Source organism: Ursus arctos, unplaced genomic scaffold (genome assembly GCF_023065955.2).
Source record: "Ursus arctos isolate Adak ecotype North America unplaced genomic scaffold, UrsArc2.0 scaffold_19, whole genome shotgun sequence".
NCBI lineage: Eukaryota > Metazoa > Chordata > Mammalia > Carnivora > Ursidae > Ursus > Ursus arctos.
Window position 1 is genome coordinate 16287852 of NW_026622863.1, and position 23088 is coordinate 16310939.

Sequence of the window (23088 nt, forward strand, 5' to 3'; positions counted from 1 at the left end):
AGGCATTTATTTTGGTGGTGGTGGTGGTAGTGTTTTCACCTCAAAGTTGAGAGAAAAAGAGAGTTCTTTTTTTTTAATGTAATTGTTTAATGTCTTAGAGTGCCTTGGCTGGTTTTAAGGTGGTTTTAGGAGTTCTCCTGGGGGTGAGATAGAAGCTGTAATCTGTTGGTTGCTTGCCAGTGTAACTCTTCGGATTGGTCATGTTCACATACTCAAATACATTTTCCAATTGTTCTGTCCCTAATATATTAGAAGTAAAATATATGCGGATATTCACCAACATGAAACAAACAAAAAGAAACTTGACATCATATATTTATGTCCTTTTTTTTTCAAGGAAAATTTCATACATCAGATTTCACCCAGATAGCAGCTTTTGACTCCATATGATGTGAGGACATGAGAAACAGGTACACATTCAGGCTTAGGGAAAAGTAGGAGCTTATATGAGTCATCTGGAGGTAATCTTAAAGTTTTCAAATATTTGTTCTATTCATGATTTTATTTTTCTCTGCGCTAACACCCTGAGAAGTAGGTTAGAGAAGATATCGATATATCTATATTTCATATGGAAATTCTGTGGCCTGAGGATGTCAGGTTCTTTGTCCAAGAGTATAAATATTAGAAATGCAAATAGAATCTGATTTTTAATGTCTCTGTGTAAAACTGAGTATCAGTTAGATAAGACATGAATAAAGAATCTGACAAGAGAGTCTAGTGGTTATGCACAGATTCCCCTTTAGGAATGAAGTATTCATTCTTCCAACTACTTGGAATGTTGTCAGCTGACATTTAGCTGAATTTCTTTCTGGGAATTTGCCTCTGGCCAAAAAGATGCCTTCTTTTCATGGTCTTGCTCCTTCTCCAGGGGCACTCTGTAACTACTCATTGGTCATTATTGCGGTTAACAATGCCTAGTTTCTTTGCCTGAAGGCATGACAACTCTGAAAGTTCATCCCAACTCCAGAGTTCCCCATGGAATCAGCTGATACATTGCTGTGAATGCATTGCAATTAAATTGCTTCAGCCCTCTGTCTAATCATACTTACATCACTTTCCTGTAAAGGTTTTACATGCAAATATCCTTCTTGGAATCTGTCTCCCAGAACCTGACCTAAGGCAAGTGGTGCCAAGAAGAATCAGGCTCTGACAAAGGACTTTGGAGCTGGATGAATCACCAAACAGCTGGCAGTAATCACCCCATCACTAGCGGTGCCTGGAGTATGGGTAGTCTTTTTAGCGTGCTATAGTTGTTGCAATCATAAAAATTTTCAGTCATGATTAAAATGGATGAGATGTTAGTGAAAGAAAATGTGCTGGCAAGGACAATGGTTCAGGTATTTGAAAAAAGTGGGGGCTTGCACGGCAAGGGTAGTAGTTATGGTACAATGGAGTTAGATGGACAAAGAACTAATTTTGAATCCAGAAAACACTGTTAGCATTGTATTGAGGAACACTAGTCTCATACAACCAAAGAACAGAAAATATTCAGGTAAGGCCTAGGACTTAATTAAAAGAACAGCAAAATATTAGAAGAGATTGAATTCCCCATCTCAGCGTCCTGATTTGGAAGGACCAGGATGCTCTGAAGATAGAGCATGAGAATACCTTGGTTGGTGCATCCAAAAATCCTGAATTCCAAGATGACTTACAATGTTCTGGGCTTATAGAAATATATAAAAATGGTTCACTGTGCCCTGTTAAGGAAACATTCCACTCTTCCTTGACAAAATTGCAGAGAACTTTGCCTGCAGGACCATAAAAAGAATACATCCCAAGGTCTACTCTGACTTTCCACTTGGCCAATAATCTGGATCAGGTTAAACATAATTTGACTGGACAAGTGATGAGCCTGCTAGGGGAAGAACAGGAATATACCCCAAATGAGGTTCAGGATCTAGCTAATATACATCAGCACAAAACAGGAGTGTTTTATGGGCTTGGATATTGGAATTGAATGGAATTGAAAATTCATAAAATTGTATAAGAGAAGGTTTAATATCCCATCACATACATTTTAACACTTCTTTTCCTAGTTTCCTAGTGTGGAAGCTTAGAGTATTGATTTTAGATTTTCTTTTCTAATGTATGTATTTGATGTTATATTGAGGTGTAGCTGATATACAAAAATGCACATATATGTTGTGTAGAATTTGATGTTTTGATATATGCGAACACTCATTATATCAACACAATCAGTACCTCTCAAAAGTGTCCTCGTGTCTCCTTTTTATTGTTTGTTTGTTTGTTTGTTTGGTTGGTTGGTTGGTTGGTTGGTTGGTTTAGCGGTAAGAACACTTCACATGAGATCTGTCATCTTGAAGAATCTTGAATTGAACAATACCATATTGTTAGCTATGGTCACTACGTTGTACAGATGTTTAGCAGATATTTAGTTCTTATTCATGTAGCATAATTGAAACTTTATACCCATTGAACAACAACTCCCCACTTTTCTCATCCACCCCCAGCCCTTGCAACCACTACTGTATTGTCAGCTCTATGAATATTTTAGATACTTCACGTAAGTACACTAATACAGTATTTGTCCTTCTGTGATCGGCTTATTTCACTTAGCATGATGTCTTTGAGGTTCATCCATGTTGCTGCAAATGGTAGAATTTTCCTCTTTTTTAAAGACGAATGATTTAAATTATATGTATATACCCATGTTCTGTATCCACTCATCTACTGTGAATACTTAGGTTGTTTCTATATCTTAGCTATTGTGAATAAGACTGCAATGAACATGGGAGTGAAGATATTTCTTTGAGCTCCTGCTTTCCGTTCTCTTGGGTGTATTATTTTGGGTATTGCTGGATCATATGAAAGTTTTATTTTTAATATTTTAAGGAATTTCTATATTGTTTTCCACAGTGGCTACACCAATTTACATTCCCATCAACAGTGGAATTCCATTTTTTTCACATTCTCTCCAATACTTATCTTTTTTTTTTTTTTTAATATTCATCCTAACAGATGTGAGATGGTATCTCATCATTGTTTGGATTTGTATTTCCCCAATAATTATTTTGAACATTTTTCCTATAACTATTGACCATTTGTATGTCTTCTTTGGAGAAAAGTCTCTTGAAACCCTAAATTAATAAAATCAGAAAGGAAAATGGAGACATTACAACTGATGCTACAGAAATAAAAAGGACCAAAAAACCTCCTAACAAAAAGAAGACCAAGAGCAGATGGCTTCACCAGTCAATTCCACCAAACATTTACAAAAAGAATTAACTCCAGTCCTTCTCAAACTCTTCCAAAAAAGTGAAACTCATTTCATGAGTCTAGCATTACCCTGATACCAAAGCCAGACAACAAGATGAGAAGAAAATAACATTTCAGGCCAATATCCATGATGAACATAGATGCAAAATTCCTCAACAAATACCAGCAAACTGAATTCAACAGCACATTAGAAGGATCATACACTATGATCAAGTGAAATTTATCCCTGGTGTGAAAAGATGATTCAACATTTACAAATCAACAAATGTAGTACACCACATTTACAGAATAAATTTCCTTCTAAGCACTGCTTTCACTGGTCCCACAGACTTTTATTATTTTTATTTTTGTTTTTCTCAAAATATTAATTTTTTTCTTAAGACTTTCTTTTGGAATCATGTGCTATTTCAAAGTATGCTGTTTAATCTCCACATATTTTGGTGTTTTCTAGCTAACTTCATAGCATGGATTGCTAGTTTAAATACATAATTGTCTGAGAACATATTTTATGTAATTCCTGTTCCTTTAAAGGTGTTCAGTTATGTTTTGTGGTCATAGAATGTGGTCTATGTTGGTGAATGTTCTGTGTGAACTTGAGAAAAATGTGTATACTGCTGTTGGATGAAGTATTCTATAGATGCCAATTAAATCTAGTTGGTTATTGGTACTCTTCAGTTCTTCTGTGTCTTACTGATTTACTGTGTGCTGCATGTGTCAGATTCTGATAAAGGGCTATTTAAATCTCCAACTGTAATAGTGGATTCATCTCTTTTGCCTTGTAGTTCTACCAGTTTTTATCTTGTGTATTTTGATGCTCTACTATTAGGGGCATGCACATTAAGGATTGTTTTGTCTTCTTGGAGAATTGATCTCTTTATCATTATGTGATGCTCCTTTTTAGCCTTAATAATTTTCATTGTTCTGAAGTTTTCTTTGTCTGAAATTTACATAGCTACTCCAACTTTCTTTTAATTAATGTCAGCATGCTATGCTTCCTCCCCTTTTTATCTTCAGTCTGTCTTATATTTAAAGTGAATTTCTTGTGCACAACATATAGTTGTGTCTCTTTTTTTTGTTCATTCTGGGAGTCTCTTTTAATTGGTGTGTTTAGACCTTTAATGTCTAAAGTGATTATATATAGTTGGGTTAGTATCTTTATTTTTTTGCTGTTTTCCATTCATTGCCCTTGTTCTTTCTCTCTCTCTCTCTTTTTTTTTTTTTGCCACATAAAACCAATTTTTATTTTTATGTTTTTGCTCCTGAGGATATTGCAAAACATCTTTTACAGACAAATCAATGCCACAGATTCTCTTAGCATTTAGGGAAAAAAGCACTTTCCCCTTAGAAATAATTATACATGGCAAACTCATCTTTCTAGTTTTCCTTCGTTGCCAGTATCCTCAGGGTATATTATTTCAAGATTATAGAAACATGACACATATCTAGAATTTTGATTCATTGTTTTCCTTTGCGTTGCTATTATTATTTTTTTAAAGTTTTTATTTAAATTCCAGGGGATTAACATACAGTGTAATATTAGTTTCAGATGTACAGTTTATTGATTCAGTACTTCCATACAACACACAGTGCTCATCACAAGTGCACTCCTTCATCCCCATCACCTATTTACCCCCCACCTCCTCTCTGGTAACCATCAGTTTGTTCTCTATAGTAAAGAGTGTTTCTTGGTTTGCCCCTCTCTCTCTTTTTCCCCCCTTATTCACTTTGATTCCACATATGAGTGAAATAATACAGTGTTTAATAAACCTCTCACCAGATTTATCAAAAAGAAAAGAGGACCCAAATAAAATCACAAATGAGAGAGGAGAAATAACAACCAAAACCACAGAAATACAAACAATTATAAGGGAGTATTATGAAAAACTATATGAAAACGAATTGGACAACCTGGAAGAAATAGTTAAATTCCTGGAAACATATAAACTACCAAAACTGAAACAGGAAGAAATAAAAAATAGAAATAGAAATAGAAAACTTGAACAGACTGATAACCAGGAAAGAAATCGAATCGGTAATCACAAAACTCCCAAAAAACAAAAGTCCAGAGCCAGATAGTTTAACAAGTGAATTCTACCAAACATTTAAAGAAGCATTAATACTTCCTCTTCTTAGAAAAAATAGAAAAGGAAGGAAAACTTCTTTTTTTTTAATTTATTTTATTTTTTTTTAAATTTTTTATTCTGTTAATCACCATACAGTACATCCCCGGTTTCCGATGTAAGGCTCGATGATTCATTAGTTGTGTATAACACCCAGTGCACCATGCAATGCGTGCCCTCCTTACTACCCATCACCAGCCTATCCCATTCCCCCACCCCCTCCCCTCTGAGGCCCTCAGTTTGTTTCTCATAGTCCATAGTCTCTCATGTTTCATTCCCCCTTCTGGTTACCCCCCCTTTCTTTATCCCTTTCTTCCCCTACCGATCATCCTAGTTCTTATGTTCCATAGATGAGAGAAATCATATGATAGTTGTCTTTCTCTGCTTGACTTATTTCACTTAGCATTATCTCCTCCAGTGCCGTCCATGTTGTAGCAAATGTTGAGAACTCATTCTTTCTGATAGTTGAGTAATATTCCATTGTATATATGGACCACAACTTCTTAATCCAGTCATCTGTTGAAGGGCATCTCGGCTCAGGAAGGAAAACTTCTGAATTCATTCTATCAGGCCAGCATTACCCTGATGCCAAAATCAGATAAAGACTCTACTAGGAAAGAGAACTACAGGCCAATATTCCTGATGAGCATGGATGGCAAAATTCTCAGAAAAATATTAGCAAACGGAATCCAACAATATACTAAAAAACTAATTCACCATGATCAAGTGGATTTATTCCTGGGTTGCAAGGGTGGTTCAATATTTGCAAATCAATCAATGTGATATACCACATTAATGAAAGAAAGGATGAGAACCATATGATCACTTCAATAGATGCCGAGAAAGCATTAGACAAAGTACAACAGCCATTCATGATAAAAACCCTCAGCAAAGTAGGTTGAGGGAAAACATAGCTCAACATAATAAAGGCCATTTATGAAAAACCCACAGCTAATATCATTCTTGATGGGGAAAAATTGAGAGCTTTTCCTGTATGGTCAGGAACAAGACAGGGATGTGCATTCTCACCACTGTTATTTAACATAGTACTGGAAGTCTTAGCAATAGTAATCAGACAACAAAAAGAAAGATAAAGCATCCAGATTGGCAAGGAAGATATCAAACTTACACTATTTGCAGATGACATAACTCTATATAGGAAACCCAAAAGACTCCACCAAAAACCTACTGGAACCAGTACGTGAATTCAGTAAAGTCACAGGTTACAAAATCAACACACAAGAATCTGTTACATTTCTATACAATAATGAAGCAGCATAAAGAGAAATTAAGGAATCAGTCCCATTTATAATCATACCAAAAACCGTAAGATACTTAGGAATAAACCTAACTAAAGAGGTGAAAGACCTGTACTCTGAAAACTCTAAAACATTGATGAAAGATATTGAAGATGACACAAAGAAATGGAAAGACATTCTATGCTCATATGTTGAAAGAACATATACTATTAAAATGTCTGTACTGCCCAAAGTAATATATTTAATGCAATCCCTATCAAACTACCAATAGCATTTTTCACAGAACTAATACAATTTAAAATGTGTGTGGAACCAGAAAAGACCACAAACAGCCAGAGGAATGTTGAAAAAGAATACCAAACCTGGAGGCATCATAATTCCGGACTTCAAGCTATATTACAAAGCTGTAATCATCAAGACGGTATGGTACTAACACTCAAATGGACACGTAAATCAGTGAAACAGAATACAGAACCCAGAAAGGTATCCTCAACTCTATGGTCAACTAATCTTCGACAAAGAGGAAAGAATATGGAATGGAAAAAAGACAGTTTCTTTAACAAATGGTGCTGGGAAAATTGTACAGTAACATGAAAAAGAATAAACTGCACCACTTTCTTATACCAAACACAAAAATTCAAAATGGAGTAAAGACCTAAATGTGAGACCTGAGACCATAAAAGTCTTAGAGGAGAACACAGGCAGTAACCTCTTTGACACAGGCTGCAGGAACTTCCATCTAGATATGTCTCATGAAGCAAGGGAGAAAAAAGCAAAAATAAACTATTGGGACCTCAACAAAATAAAAAGCTGCACAGCAAAGGAAATAATAATGATAATAATAATAATAATAAAACCTAAAAGGCAGCCTACGGAATGGGAGAAGATATTTGCAAATGATATATCTGATAAAGGGTTAGTATCCAAAATATATAAAGAACTTATAAAACTCAACACCCCAAAAACAAATAATCCAATTTAAAAAATGGGGAGAAGGTATGAATAGACATTTTCCCAAAGAAGACATGCAGATGGCCAACAGACACATAGAAAGATGCTCAGCATCATTGGTTATCAGGGAGATACAAATCAAAATTATGATGAGAATATCACCTCACACCTGTCAAAATGGCTAAAATCAACAACACAGGAAACAACAAGTATTGGCAAGGATGTGGAAGAAGGCAACCCTCTTACACTGTCGGTAGGAATGCAAGCTGGTGCAGCCACACTGGAAAACAGTATGGGGGTTCCTCAAAAACTTAAAAATATAACTACCCTATAATATAGCAGTCACACTGATAGGTATTTTCCCAAAGATACAAAAATACTAATTCAAAGGAAAGGGGTGCCTGGGTGTCTCATTTGGTTAAGCGTCCGACTCTTCGTTTCAGCTCAGGTCATGATCATAGGGTGATGGGATTGTGTCCTGTGTCAGGCTCCATGCTCAGTGGGGAGTCTGCTGGAGATTCTCTCTCCCTCTGCCCCTCCCCCTGCTCTCTTTCTCTCTTTCTAAAATAAATAAATAAATCTTAAAAAAAAAAAAAAACAAACCCAGAGGCATACATGCACTGTATATATCAGCATTATAGCAGCATTATTTATAATGGCCAAATTATAGAAACAGCCCAAATGTCCATCAACTAATGAATGGATAAAGAAGATGTGATATATACCTGGAATATTACTCAGCCATCAAAAAGAATGAAATCTTGCCATTTGCGACAACATGGATGGAGCTAGGAGTATTATAGTAAGAGAAGTCAGTCAGTCAGAGAAAGACAAATACTGTATGATTTCTTCTTCCTTCCTCCCTTCCTCCCTTCCTCCCTCCCTTCCTTCCTTCCTTCCTTCCTTCCTTCCTTCCTTCCTTCCTTCCTTCCTTCTCTCCTTTCCTTTCCTTTCCTTTCCTTTCACTTTTTTTCTATTTTCTATAGAACTAATCCAGCATTATATCCGATTTTGTCTCCTCCTTTATCAGACCAATTATAATTTTTCTTATTCTTCTTTGGTGGGTGCCCTTGAGTTTACAATATATATTTATAACTAATCCACATCATCTTTCAAATAACACTATAACACTTCATAATTAGTACAAGTACCTTATAGCAGAGAATTCTCAATTTTCCTGGTAACTTTTCTGTCATTTATTACACTTATGCATAAGTTGTGATCACCAAATTATTTGTTGCTATTATTATTTGAACAAATTTTTATTCATTAGAATAATTAGGAATAATAAAAATAAAATACTAATTTCACCTTCATTTATTCTTTCGCTAGTGCTCTTCCTTTCTTTATGTAGATCCAAGTTTCTTACCTATATTATTTTATTTCTGAAGAATTTCTTTTAACATTTCTTGGAAACCTGATCTACTGGTTACAAATCCCCTCACTTTTTGTATGTCTGAGAAAATCTTTTTTTCTCCTTTATTTGTGAAAGATAATTTCACTAGATATAGAATTATAGATTGGTGTTTTTTTTTTTTCCAACACTTTAAGTGTTTCCCTCCATTCTCTTTTTGCTTTCGTGATTCCTGAAGAGAAGCCCAGCGTTACTCTTATCTTTGTTTCTCTGTAGCTACTTTGAAGATTGACTCCTTTTTGACTTTCTGTAGCTTGAATATGATGTGTCTTGGTGTATTTTGGTACTTACCCTGATTGGTGTTCTCTGAGCTACCTGGATCTGTGGTTTGGTTTCTGACCTTTGGTAACTGTCCTGCAGTTCTTAATCATTTGGTCTGTTTTTTGTATTTTTTCTCTTTGCATTTCAGTTTTGGAAATTTCTGTTGATACTTCTTCAGGCTCATTGATTATTTCTTCTCATGTGTACAGTGTATTGATGGGCTCATCAAAGGCATTCTTTCTCTTATAGTTTTTTTTTAATTAATAACATTTTCTTTTGATTTTTTCTTAGAGTGACCATCTCTCTGCTTACATTACCCATCTGTTTTTGCGTGTTGTACACTTTTTCCATTCCCTGACTTAGAATATTAGTCAAAGTTTCTTTTTTTTTTTTTTTAATTTATTTATTTGACAGAGAGAGAGAGACAGCCAGCGAGAGAGGGAACACACAAGCAGGGGGAGTGGGAGAGGAAGAAGCAGGCTCATAGTGGAGGGGCCTGATGTGGGGCTCGATCCCAGAACGCCGGGATCACGCCCTGAGCCGAAGGCAGACACTCAACCGCTGTGCCACCCAGGCACCCCAACCGCTGTGCCACCCAGGCGCCCCCAAAGTTTCTTTTTTTAAATTCCCAGTCTGATAATTCCAGCATCTCTATTATATGTCAATGTGGTGCTCATCCTTGCTCTGCCTCTTAAACTATATTTTTTATTTTTTATTATACCTTATAATGTTTTTGTGTGTGTTGGTATGATAAACTAAACCAAGGAATCTGAGGAAAATAAATCTTTAGTGTGAAGTTTTATATGTATTTGGGTAAGCTGTGTTTACTATTTGTTTTAAGTATAGGTATCAGAAGCTAAAAATTCCTATAGCATTCTGATTTTTTCTCCCCTATTGTACAGGATTCCCTAGTAATCTGGTATTGGTAATACAGAGTATGTGTGTGTGTGTGTGTGTGTGTGGAAGGGGAAGGCGGAAGATTCTGTAGTCTTATGATCAGGTTTTAGTCTTTTAGTGAACCTGTGCCCCTGGGTTGTGATCTTTATAAATACTTCTGGATTTTTTTCCCCCTTTAGATATGACAAGAAGGCTCGAGGGGAATGCAATTGGGTATTTCTCTTCCCCAAGGTCAGTTAGGCTCTGGTAAATTAAACTGTCCTATTTAAAAATGAGGGCTTCTCCCATCACTTTGCAGGTTTTCACTGTGAGAACCTGGTAGGGCTCCTGGAGTAAAACTCAAAAAAATATAGGCATTCCACCTACACGGGGCCCCCTGGTGTTTTTAACTCTTAAGCTTGTACACTTTGAGCCTCTAACAATTTGGCAATTACAGTTTAGGTTTTCCTACCCCAGTTCCGGTTGCTGTGGGAGTTTATGCTCTTGGGCTTCTACTCCAGTAAGTTGTGATTCTCCACTCTCGCTGATCTGTCTCTCTGATTTGGGGGCAGCAGTTTACCTTGTGACCTTCATTCTTTGCAGGATCTAAGAAGAGTTGTTGATTTTCAGTTTGTTAAGCATTATTTTGTCATTAGGACATGAATGATGAGTTCCAAACTCCTTACACAGCACACCAGATATTGGAAGTCTCCCTCAGGTTTTAGTACCAAGAAATTCAGTGCTTCCTTCAAGAAATCCTTTGGTGTTTATTTTATGAACACTAGAGTACTTTTAGTTAACTTTTGTCCAACAGAAGCCTAGAGTCAAGTTTTTTTTTTTTAATTGAGCAATCGAATCACGCTTTAGGTAAGCCTGTTGCATAGTTACATTATACCTACTTTATTCAATTTTACTTTATTATATATTTATATTTAGTTTGTATTGATGTATACACAAATTGCCTCGGTTGTTTAAAATTAAATTGTTTGAATTTCATCTCTAGTTAATAGTTAATGGAAAGGATTGGGTTTCCTGTAAATTAAAAATAAAAAAAGAAGAGAGAGAAAGCAAAAAATGTATTTCCTGGGGTGCCTGGCTGGTTCGATCCATAGAGCATGTGACTCTTGATCTTGGAGTCATGATTTCAAGCCCCACATTGTGTGTAAGGATTACTTAAATTAGATAAGTAAAAAGCTTTAAAAATAAAATGCATTTCCCTGGAACTTTGGAGATCTCAGATCTCAGATCCTGAACTTGCTCATCTAACAGACAGTACATGATTCACATGACTTCTCCACACACCAGTTCCTTCAGCTACAAAATGGGGAGTTAATTTAGAAGGGATATTAAAAACCTAGTCTTGAGTTTTTTCACCTTTGTCTGCATGAATGTTTCAGAAAAGAAGAAATAAGAATAAATCACCAAATTTCCATTGTCCTTGTGATTTCCACCACATTACAACATTGCTTACAGGAAGAATTCTATCTATTAACTCTTAGTCCAAGCCTGTACTCAAGCAATGCAATTTTCATTACAGAGACTCGGATTATACTTTTTATCTTTTGTTAAAGTAAAAGAGAAGCAGCAGCTCCAAAAGATCTTTTTGTGTTCTTTTATTACCCTAGCTTTTCTACGTTCTAAAAAATAATAAAATAAAAAAGTCTACTTGTATACCCCAGAATTTAAGGAAGGGATAAATGCAGAATTAGTATACTAGAATTGTTAAAGGTGAAACACCAGACTTGCTTTTGAGGTCTGGGGGGTTAGGTACTGGGGTGTTATGGCTAGGAAAACAGATTCCGCATAGTTACGTCACATGTACTTTAAACTTTATAAACATTAGTGCCTTTGATGAATACTCATGATACATGGAATAACTCTTCCGAATTATATTCAGCACGGGAAGACTTAGAAGTAGCCTGTTTTTGTCTTTCCAATTTTCTCCCTTTTCTTATCCAAGAAATTCCCAGGTCACTAAGGAAAAAGCACTTGGGACTCATTCAATTTCCATAGTTAAACAATATCAGAAATGCCAAACTGCTGAACTTCAACTTAACTTAAAAACCATGCCCTGAACACTGAGTAGGCTAATGGTCTGCTTCACTTTTTCCTCTACCAGATTGCCCTCTTTACTTATCCATTCTTTCACAAAGCAACATTTCTTCTAGGTGAGCACCCCTGCAAGGGCAGGCAGGGAGAGCAGCCTCATCTATTAAGGTGACACAGTTAATCGCCTTTGACAATATTCATTTGTGGCTGAAGTGAAGCATTTCCAGCCCAGAAATGACACTTTGATATTATAGTGCTATTAACACCTAGATCCACAAATGCAGAGATTTTGACCAAGGATGCTGAAACCCGTATCAAAATAAATCATTTGACACCGGGATTAGATAACTCCTGATCAAACATTAACACTGACTTTGCAGGGCATCTATAAATACAGATCGCATGCTGCCAAGTTTTCTTTAAGTAGTATGGAGTAGAAAGGTCTGAACAACCAGGGAATGAGAATTTTAAGTGTTCAGTTCATTTTTAATACAAAGTGATCTCATTAAAACCTTATGTTCTTGTGGCTGCCTTCAGACTTGTGAGGGGGGACATTTAAATAAAGAACTCTCATTTATCTATGAAATATATCTAGGGCTGTACGGAACTTGCAAAACATTCTGGTAGAGCACAGAGCAAGGCCACTTAGCCCAGGCTGCTGAGAAATGCTTAGACATGCTTCCAAGAGGAGATGAAGATCAAGAAATGGCCGTTCGGGTGAAGAAGGGAGGGTGGGACATTTTAGTGGGCAGGTACGCAAAGAAACCATAAGAAATGGAATGAGTGGAGTGCTTAGAGTAGTACAAAAAAGTGAAAAATTGAGGGATTAAGGCAGGAATAAAAATAGTGATCAAGTCTTAGAAAGCTTGGTATGTCACACTGAGATGCTTAGATTTTATCCACTCAGGGATGAGGTTTAAACAGTCTGAAAGGAGTAGAATGATTGCTGATGAAATCCTGTATATCCTAAAGCGTATTGCCAAACTCTGGTCATTGATCCTACCGCCAAAATAATAGAATTATAAGGAAGGTTGGGGATAAATAAAAATCCTCTTTACTCTTTTAAAGATGAAGAAACTGAGACCCAGAGAGACAGGGAAGTGATTTGCTCTAAGTCACACAGCAAAACAGTAGAAAATGGTTAAAATTGGAATCTCTAAAATCCTAACCTAGCAGAGTTTCCATCCAAATGAGATCTTTCTTATGATATGTTCAAATCTAATAATGTTGTGGTCCATTCCAACTCAATGCAAGCTTACTGTTGTCTACTTTGAAATAAGATGAAATTTAGTAAATTAGCTGAACACTTTGCAAGTGTTAATTCTTTGAAAGAACCAAGAAGCCTGTGTATTCTATTTCACTGCTTCAGGATGTAAAATACCTAGAAAGAAGCCAAGTTAGACATCAAGAGGGAAAAGCTGTGTTACATTGGTAGCTAAATGGGTGATCTCAGGCAATGAATTAGCTTCAGCTTTGGTTTTCTAATCTATAATGTGGAGTTAAATCTAGACCATCAACACTCTCCACCTGCATAGAGGTCTTAAGGATGATTAGTGATCATAGATGTAAACTATGCATTTAACATTCAGTGTTCCATGTCAGTGTTTCTCAATACAGTGCATGCCCTCCTGAGACTACATAAGATGATTTTAACTGGTAAGGGAAAGACCGTGCTTCTCAGCTCCAAATCCACCTTCCTTTATCTTAATTTATTATCTCAGCTAGAACCTGTAAATATTTCTCCTTTGCCAGGGGGTGCAATGTTGGATGCTGTTCATAGAGGATGCTGGTGGGATAGAAAGGTTTTTCTTCTTGGTTCCTGTTTCCTTTTTCTTACTCTTGTGGCTGCCAGTGGTGTGCAGGATACCCAGTGGCCCTCACTGTCCAGCAAGTTTCTTAGGTACCCCAGGTAAACAGCTTCATGTGGACGAACTCTAGTCCGCTGACACCTCATCTGGTGGCTTCCTGTGGCTAAGTTCTGCCCCGAATCATACCAACAAACTTTTCTGCCTTCCAGAGAGCTGCATCCACAGAGGATCAGAATCTCAGCCTGTAGCTCAGGGCTCTTCCCCATGCTTAGTTCCTTCTCTGATGCTTCTCCCTCAGCCCTAAGAGCAGTAGCTCCTCCTCATAGTGGCTACGTCTTCATTAAAAATTTTTTTTTTAAAAAAACCTCTTTTAGTAGTTAACCACTTTTACTCATTAATATTTCTTTATATTAAATTTTTCCTGTTCAGATTATCAGCGCAGTTTCTGTCTTCTGACTGGACCTTGACTCATATATAATGTATATAATATTTTTATGGTTAATTAGGTTTATTATGAAATTATGATTAGGTGCAGATTCATTATTTCTTGAAAAAACAAAGTTTCCACTTTTAAATTTTTTAATTTGGTTATAGTGTATATTATATTGTTATATATATTATATAATATAAAATTTTATATATACTAATATATAATGTTATATAAATAAGAGTGAAAATAGCTCACAGATATGGCAAAATCATAACAGTGTTATACAAATGGCTAAAGTTAGGGAAAGCCTGAACTATCTTAACAGACAAAATATGTAAGGTTTTTAATAGTAGTCCTTGGATTTCTAAGTCATGTCACTTATTAAACTGTTGCATAGACTATAATAAGTGTTTAAGCATATAATTTTATTTCATCCAGACAACAACCCTGAACAGTTATCCTAATCTCTATTTTATATCTAAAGTAAAAATGAGACTCAGAATGGTTAAGAAAAGTACCCACAATCAAATACCTTAGTGACAGATCAGGGACTCATCCTGATTTATCCAATTTCAGTGTCATTGCATAGTATGTGTAATAGCAAAATAGTGAAACCAGCTACATGTCCCATTGCAGTAGGTAGTAGTTAAATTGCAGTTCACCAAAATAATGGAATAATAATTTGTAAAAAATAATGAGCTATAGGGGCACCTGGGCGGCTCAGTTGATTAAGCATCTGCCTTCAGCTTAGGTCATGATCCCGGGGTCCTGGGATCGAGTCCCGTGTCGGGCTCCCTGCTCAGTGGAGAGTCTGCTTCTCCCTCTCCTTTTGCGCCTCCCCACCACTTGTACTCTCTCTCTCTCAATAAATAAATAAAATCTTTAAAAAAAATAGTAAGTTATAAATATTTACTTACCTGAACATAGAATCACGATATATTGTGAGTTGGGAAAAACAAAAACAAAAAAACAAGTTGCTGAACCGTGTGCATTGACTGGTTCTACTTCTGTAGAATACATTACTGTATATGTGTGTACCTGTGTACATGGAACTATATTTATGAAGACATGGGAAAAGCAAGTCTGTGCATCAGCTTCTTGGAGCTGGGATTTTTAAGTGGAAGGATGGGACTTCCTTTTATTAACATATCTAATTTTAAATAATGAAGTTATGAGTGACCTTTTTTATATTTTTTCAGTGGTTTTTGAGTACATTTTGAAGTACATTGTGTTCTTGCAACTATGTCAGTTTTCTCCTTTGCATAATTCTTCAGTAATATGAAATTTAGCAGATGCTTTCACTGGAGGCAGCATAGAATAAGATCCGAGGAAATGATTTCTTGAGAGCTGTATCAGCAGAAAGCCCCAAATGGCATGTGATTCCTCTCCATACTCTCTATGCCAAGTGAACTCTGCACTTTCACTGCCATTCTGAATGAATGGGCTTCTCACCGTGTTGGCTAAGTCTAGAATCTTCTCTCAAAATACGGATATCTGCTATTAACTTCTTCCCAGCTAGATTCATGGAAGTTACAGGTTCTGAACATGAGAAAATGCAAAGGATGGCTTGGTGTTTGAACTGCCTTCTAGTCACCCCACTGATGAGGGAGGGATTCCTGCCCGAGGGTTATCGAGATGGCTGAAGCTACCACTGGACAGATGAGATGATTATTTTTTTAGTTGCATGTACTCACAGCCTGATGGCAGAGGACAGCACTTCATCACCTGCCCCGCAGGGCCACATAAGGGTGTATTTGGGAACAGAGTGAGGCAGACTTTGTAAGAGCCAAACAGAGGATTTCCCTCTCCTCCCTGGGGGGGCGGTGGGGTGATGGTTTTGTTTGAATAATTCCATGGACTAGTGAAAGACTGAAACTTGATATTCAGGGACTGCACCTGGTCTTTTGATGAAGAGGATTCTTTGGCTAGGGGGCCTTCATTATGGGAGCAGAGTTGGGAGGTGAACTTGTAGTTAGGCCATTTACGGCCTCATTTTCACCAGATGTCATGACAGCACATAATATTGGACCTTAATTGTAGGCCTTTCACCACACATGGCCAAGGGTTCAACTCTAATTCCACTCTAAAGGGGTTGAATTCAAAAACAAGTCACACTTGGAATGCTGAACTCTAGTATTTTCCTAAATATGGCAGCCTTACTCATTCTCTGAGTTGTGCAGCAGTGTTTGTGTTTTGCTTTAAAATGTATTTGTTGACTTAAAACGGTATCACATGTGTTTTAGGAAAAGAATCACGTTTTATCTCTGTTCGCTTCCATAAATTGCCCCCAAATTCACACCATAAAATTAGTTTCTGTCCTTGAATTAGAACTTGGGAATTTTAAACCCAGAGATTTTTCATAAAAAAAAGAAAAAGAACAACCATTTTTATGTCATCTAGCATTTTTAATAACTGACTTAAAAAATGATTTTAGAACAGCACCCATAAGAACATAAACATGGGCATTATAATTAATCTACAGCTGGGCCAAGAAATAAACAACTGTACAGGGAATGGATTGTGCAAATAAGTACATTCTATTAAGAGGCCAGACAGATAGTAACATGTGGGTTTAACTACAAAGGCACGGTAGGAAAAGCATATTGCCAGTAATAACCAGAAAAAAAGTCATAAAAGTTTGTAATTACTGAAAACAACTCAGTTTAATGAACATAAATTGAATGAAGGACCAAGAAAGTGTTTTTAAAGGACATCATGTAGAGATTCGTTAAGAGAAATGGGATGGAGTCATTTAGACACTAAAGGCAGACAGAGCTGAATTCTACCACCTACCAGCTGTGTGACTGATCTCTTCTTACTGGCTTAACCTTTGGAGGCTCCATTGACTCATCTGGAAAATGGGAATAAATGAAGATCTGCGTGGCAAGTGCCTGGCTTTTCTATGAAGAATAAATGAGATCTGCATAGCAAGTGCCTGGCAGAATACCAGGTATACAGTAAGTGCTCAATGAATGTTATTGCCCTTCTTCATACTGTACTAGCAATGATTTGAGAACTCATAGAAGAACAGGCAAATTATGTGTTACCTAAATGCTTCCTGAGTTATTCATGTTGATTACCCATAGCAGAACTCTAAAGTCTGCATAGAAGTCCCCCAGAAAATTTATTAGAATACAGTGCTTTTGACCCCAAATTCTTGGATTCTGAGTCAGCATATCAGTAATGGGGCCATGAATCTTCCATTAGTGCTTAAAGTAATCGTTAGGTCCACTTTTAGACACACTAGTGTTTTTATCCCAAATAAACAGATGTCTCCCAACTTTCTTCACATTATCAAGATTGTTTTTTTTTAAGATTTTATTTATTTATTTATTCGACAGAGATAGACAGCCAGCGAGAGAGGGAACACAAGCAGGGGTAGTGGGAGAGGAAGAAGCAGGCTCATAGAGGAAGAGCCTGATGTGGGGCTCGATCCCATGATGCCGGGATCACGCCCTGAGCCGAAGGCAGACGCCTAACCACTGTGCCACCTAGGAGCCCCTATGAAGATATTTTAAAAATGAGTATTGGTTATGTTCTAGTAACCAAGAAGAAAAAAAAAAAACCCAAAGAACTAATATTTATATTAGAGATAAATGATTCATTTTAATGATAGATAACCACAATATGAAGTAAGTTTTCTCAGTGATCTATCTGGAAGGAAAAGTTACTGAAAGGTCTCTGAAGGGACACTGCAGGATTCCAAAAAATGTGTCCACTGTTCTTCGGGGGATATCACAGGATCATTCTCTGTGCCTTGCCCGGATCCCACTGTTAAGAAGACAGCCCTTTCTTAACGGCCTCCAAGAATACTGGTTCATTAAGGGATGGACATCTGTTCAGACTCTAGTAATCCTAGGGAATATAAAACCAAAAAATTACTGAATTTATTTTGATTGTGTAATTCTAGTGGATATAGAAGGCCTGCCAAATCTGGAGATCAAATCAAACTCAACACCCAAAGGACAAATAATCCAATCAAGAAATGGGCAGACGACATGAACAGACATTTCTGCAAAGACGACATCCAAATGGCCAACAGACACATGAAAAAATGCTCAACATCACTTGGCATCAGGGAAATATAAATCAAAACCACAGTGAGATACCACCTCACACCTGTCAGAACGGCTAAAATTAACAAGTCAGGAAATGACAGATGTTGGTGAGGATGCGGAGAAAGGGGAACCCTCTTTCACTGTTGGTGAGAATGCAAACTGGTGCAGCCACTCTGGAAAACAGTACGGAGGTTCCTCAAAAAGTTGAAAATAGAGCTACCCTACGGCCCACCAATTGCACTACTAGGTATTTACCCTAAAGATATAAATGTAATAATCCGAAGGGGCACCTGCACCCCAATGTTTATAGCAGCAATGTCCACAATAGCTTAACAATGGAAAGAACCCAGATGTCCATCGATAGACGAATGGATAAAGAAGATGTGGTGTGTGTGTGTGTGTGTGTGTGTGTGTAATGGAATGTTACTCATCCATCAAAAAAAAGAAATCTTACCATTTACAATGACATAGATGGAATTAGAGGGTATTATGTTAAGTGAAATAAGTCAATCAGAAAAAGACAATTATATGATCTCACTCATGTGGAATTTAAGAAACAAACAGAGGATCATAGGGGAAGGGAGGGAAAAATAAAAACAAGATGAAATTACAGAGGGAGACAAACCATAAGAGACTCTTAACTATATGAAACAAACTGAGGGTTGCTGGAGGGGAGGGGGTGGAGGGATGGTGTAACTGAGTGATGGACGGTAAGGAGGGCATATGATGTAATGAGCACTGGGTATTATATAAGACTGATGAATCACTGAACTCCACCTCTGAAATTAATAATATACTATATGTTAATTGAATTTAAATAAATAAAATAAAAATTTAAAAAATAAAATTAAAAAACAAGAGGTACAACTGGGATACTGAAGGATGTATAGAAAAAAGAAAGCTCAAGAGCAATGCTCCCCACTACTGACTATTTGTGAGTAATGCTGGAGGCTTGGAACACCTGGGAAAGGAAAGAGGACTGGTTCAAAGAGAGAACTCCAATGGAGTGTGTGTGTCTATATGCCGGGGACCAGCTCCATGTCACTTAGTGTCCACCTTCTTCAAGGAAACCCAGGCTCTCATTTAACTCCTGCAGTGATCCCAAAGTATAGGAATTATTGTCCCCATATTAGAAAAGGAAACTGAGATACAGAAAGTAGCCTGCCTAAAGTCACCTAACTAGTAAGTGGCAAAAATGCAATTGGTGTCCTTGTATGTATGTATAAAGACAAAGCTATGATATGTCAAACAGGTCACCTTATCTAAGAAACAAAAGTAAGCAGAGAAACAAACAGACAAACAAGAACTCCTCCCCTTTCTTCGTACCTACTGAAATAAGAGTGTGGGCATTGAGGGAGGTGAAATAAAATGGAGCCTGCCTAAAAGTGAGATATACCAGCCCCAGCATCTTATAATCTGATTCATGGAAGTAAGAGCTAACCTCCCTTTCCTTAAACATATCCATCCGCTGTTGATCTCTCCTTCATGTCCTACATGCTTTTTATATGTGATCTTATTTCATTCTCAAACTAACCCTATGACACTCAAATAATTTGTCTCACTGTCACAGGGATCGTATTTGGTACATGAAGAATTCTTGACTTATCTAAGAGTAGTCCCAGCAAATACTGTGGTGGCAAAGGAAGGGAGTTATGCCGATAGACTTTGTAAAACAAAATTGGGGCCAGCTATGGTTATTTGAAATCCTATAACTCTTAAGCAGCAGTACCCGGAGGCCCCTTTTAGCCTTCAGCACAAATAAGCTTTGACTCCTGCCGCATGTGTTAAATTTATAATCATGGTTTACAAATATCTTCAGCCTGTAGCAAATTGCTGTAACTATTTCCTGTTTCTATCCCAAGGCAATATGTGATGAGTGCTTAAACACATACACACCTCTATATATTATCTGTAAAATAATGCATATACTCTTTATCCCCAAAGCAATCTGCACTCAGTAGTGGCATGCCATGCTTTACTCCAGAGAACTAAAATTATACAATACTAAACCCTCCAAATGATTGGATAAATCTGGCAGATACAGACCAAATGGATGGGGATTATTGTATCATAAATGGCCCATTAGATTGATTCCGGTAAGCACAGAGTTTTAAAAGGCATAAATTGGAGAAATGAATTGGACTTCTCTCATGGACTAACTCAGCGGCATTGCCAATCCAGCATAAAACAGCCCCAACACTGCTGTTCTTAGGGCTAATGGCCCCAGTGACACTGTATGAGTACACATTGGGAGGGAGGCAGTGCTCCCCACTTCATGCTGTCATCTCTCTGAAGTTGCTGGAGGTGGCCTGTAAAAAGACAGGCAGGGCAGCTTCCCAAATATCAAATCTCACATTGCTGTGTTGCTTAATTACATATGTATAAATGCCAAGTGGTCCGTAGAACATACGGCTCTGACTTTTAATTGGGTGTTTTCCTGTTTCATTCTCGACTGTTCCCTCTCATGTCTCTAAAATGCTCTTTACTCGCTTATTTAGAAGAGAGACAGTCCCAGGCCTCACTAGGCTTTGCTCCCCTTTCCTGCAGCTGGCGTGCAATTATGTGAACACACAGGTCATCTCGTTGCCATGCACTTCTTTTCAAAGGAAGCTCTGAAATGACTCCTTGATGGAACTTGTCAGAACCCAGAAAAATTCCCTTTGGCTTGGGCATGGTAAACATAAAACTTCAAGGAACACACACACACACACACACACAATGGACTGTGAAAAAAATCAATAGATCCTTATATATTATTTTTATTAGGGACCTTGTCAGAGTAAAATAACAACTTTCTTTTTCTCTGCCACTGGACACATTCTTTTATGGACAGAACAAAATGGCCTTTATTTTCACCTTCCAGGGGCCGGAAGGTACACAGCTGCATAGAGGGTAGTGATAATTTGCTGTATTTCTCTGTGTGCAGCCAGCTGACTGATTCTCCCTCACTTCAAGGCAGTCTTTACCTCTGTGATTTCAGTCCCGTTCTAAGATTAATAAGGACTCTGTTCATTTCACGAATGGATACTGCCTTCCAATGTGGTCAGCTAATCTGAAAATTACCGTGAATGAATATTTATTAAGCACTCACTACCTTCTAACCATACTGCTAAGAATTTCATACATATTGTCATTGCATTTAATCATTACCTTGCATTTTCTTTTATTTTTATTTTTATTTTTTTTTTAAGATTTTATTTATTTATTCGACAGAGATAGAGACAGCCAGCGAGAGAGGGAACACAAGCAGGGGGAGTGGGAGAGGAAGAAGCAGGCTCATAGCGGAGGAGCCTGATGTGGGGCTCGATCCCAGAACGCCGGGATCACACCCTGAGCTGAAGGCAGACGCTTAACCGCTGTGCCACCCAGGCGCCCCTACCTTGCATTTTCTTGTATTTATTTGTGATCTGCCTTCCCTAAACAGACCATAGGCTCCAATGGGGCAAGGGTTTTGTCTGTTTTGTTCATTGCTGTTTGTCACTGGCCCATTGAGCAATGTCTAGTCAGAGTGGGCACCCAATAAATATTTGTTGAATAAATGAGTGATTTAATGTGTGAAAAGTCTATGAAACACATCTTGTTAGGAGCCCCAGTTTCCAGAGATTATGCAGAAATCCAGCAAAGATACATGCTCCAGGATGTACAGGTAATGAAATCCAGCCCTGGAGCTCATGTTGTCTCTCAGACGTCAGAATACACGCCGCCCCCCTCGCTTCTTACATGTAACTGTGGTGTTGGCTTTGTGCATTCTATATAAATGCCACTTGGCATGGAACAATCAGAGACATTCCACTTCTCATCACTTTCTGTAAATCACAATTTTGAGCAATGGGTTCTGTTTTCAAAGGCACAGCCTTCCACTCTGGGACTCAACTTAGCCATCGTTGGGGTATGTTTGGGGAAAGCGTCAGAGGATGTGAGAGTGAAGAGAAAAAAGAAGAGTGCAGGACAGACAGGTGAGAAGCTGAAAGGGACAGAGAAAGTGAAAGCAAAAGTTGAAAGGGAAAGAGAGAAAGAGGAACACCCAGCAAAAAGGAAGTGTATTTTGTGCTCGGGGATTCATGCATCTCCTGAGAAATCCGAACCTCTTCCCTATGTCATTCAGTCTCTGTAAACGGTTGAGTGGTGTACATTGTTGTGAGTCCATTAGCTGTGATTTGCTGCAGACCAATTTAGAGGTCACTTAGGCATGAAAACACTGAGCAAGAAATTGTATACCTAATGAAACAATATCAGTAATAGCATATTTAAATGAACAGTATCAGTAATAGCATATTCTAAATGTTTCATTAAGTCTGAATTGTTAGAATCAGAGTACTGCTGTTTCATAGATTTTTACCTTCTTTAACAAGTGTTTCCATATTGGTGGGTATTGCCTCTCTTTATTGAAGTTAGGGAGCTCTCAAAAGTTAGTGTTTATAAAATCATGCAGTTTTTACAACAACATTGCATTTGGGCATCTCTTTCTTTCTTCCTTTCTAGTCATATTTAGCAAAAAAAGGAAGTTCATAAAATAAAATATGTTTTTGTAGCGAGAGTACATAATCAAATTTTAGACTTTTACATATTTAAATTAAAGTACCTTTAAAATAAGCTTGTCAGCACAATCTAGTGTGATACTCCTA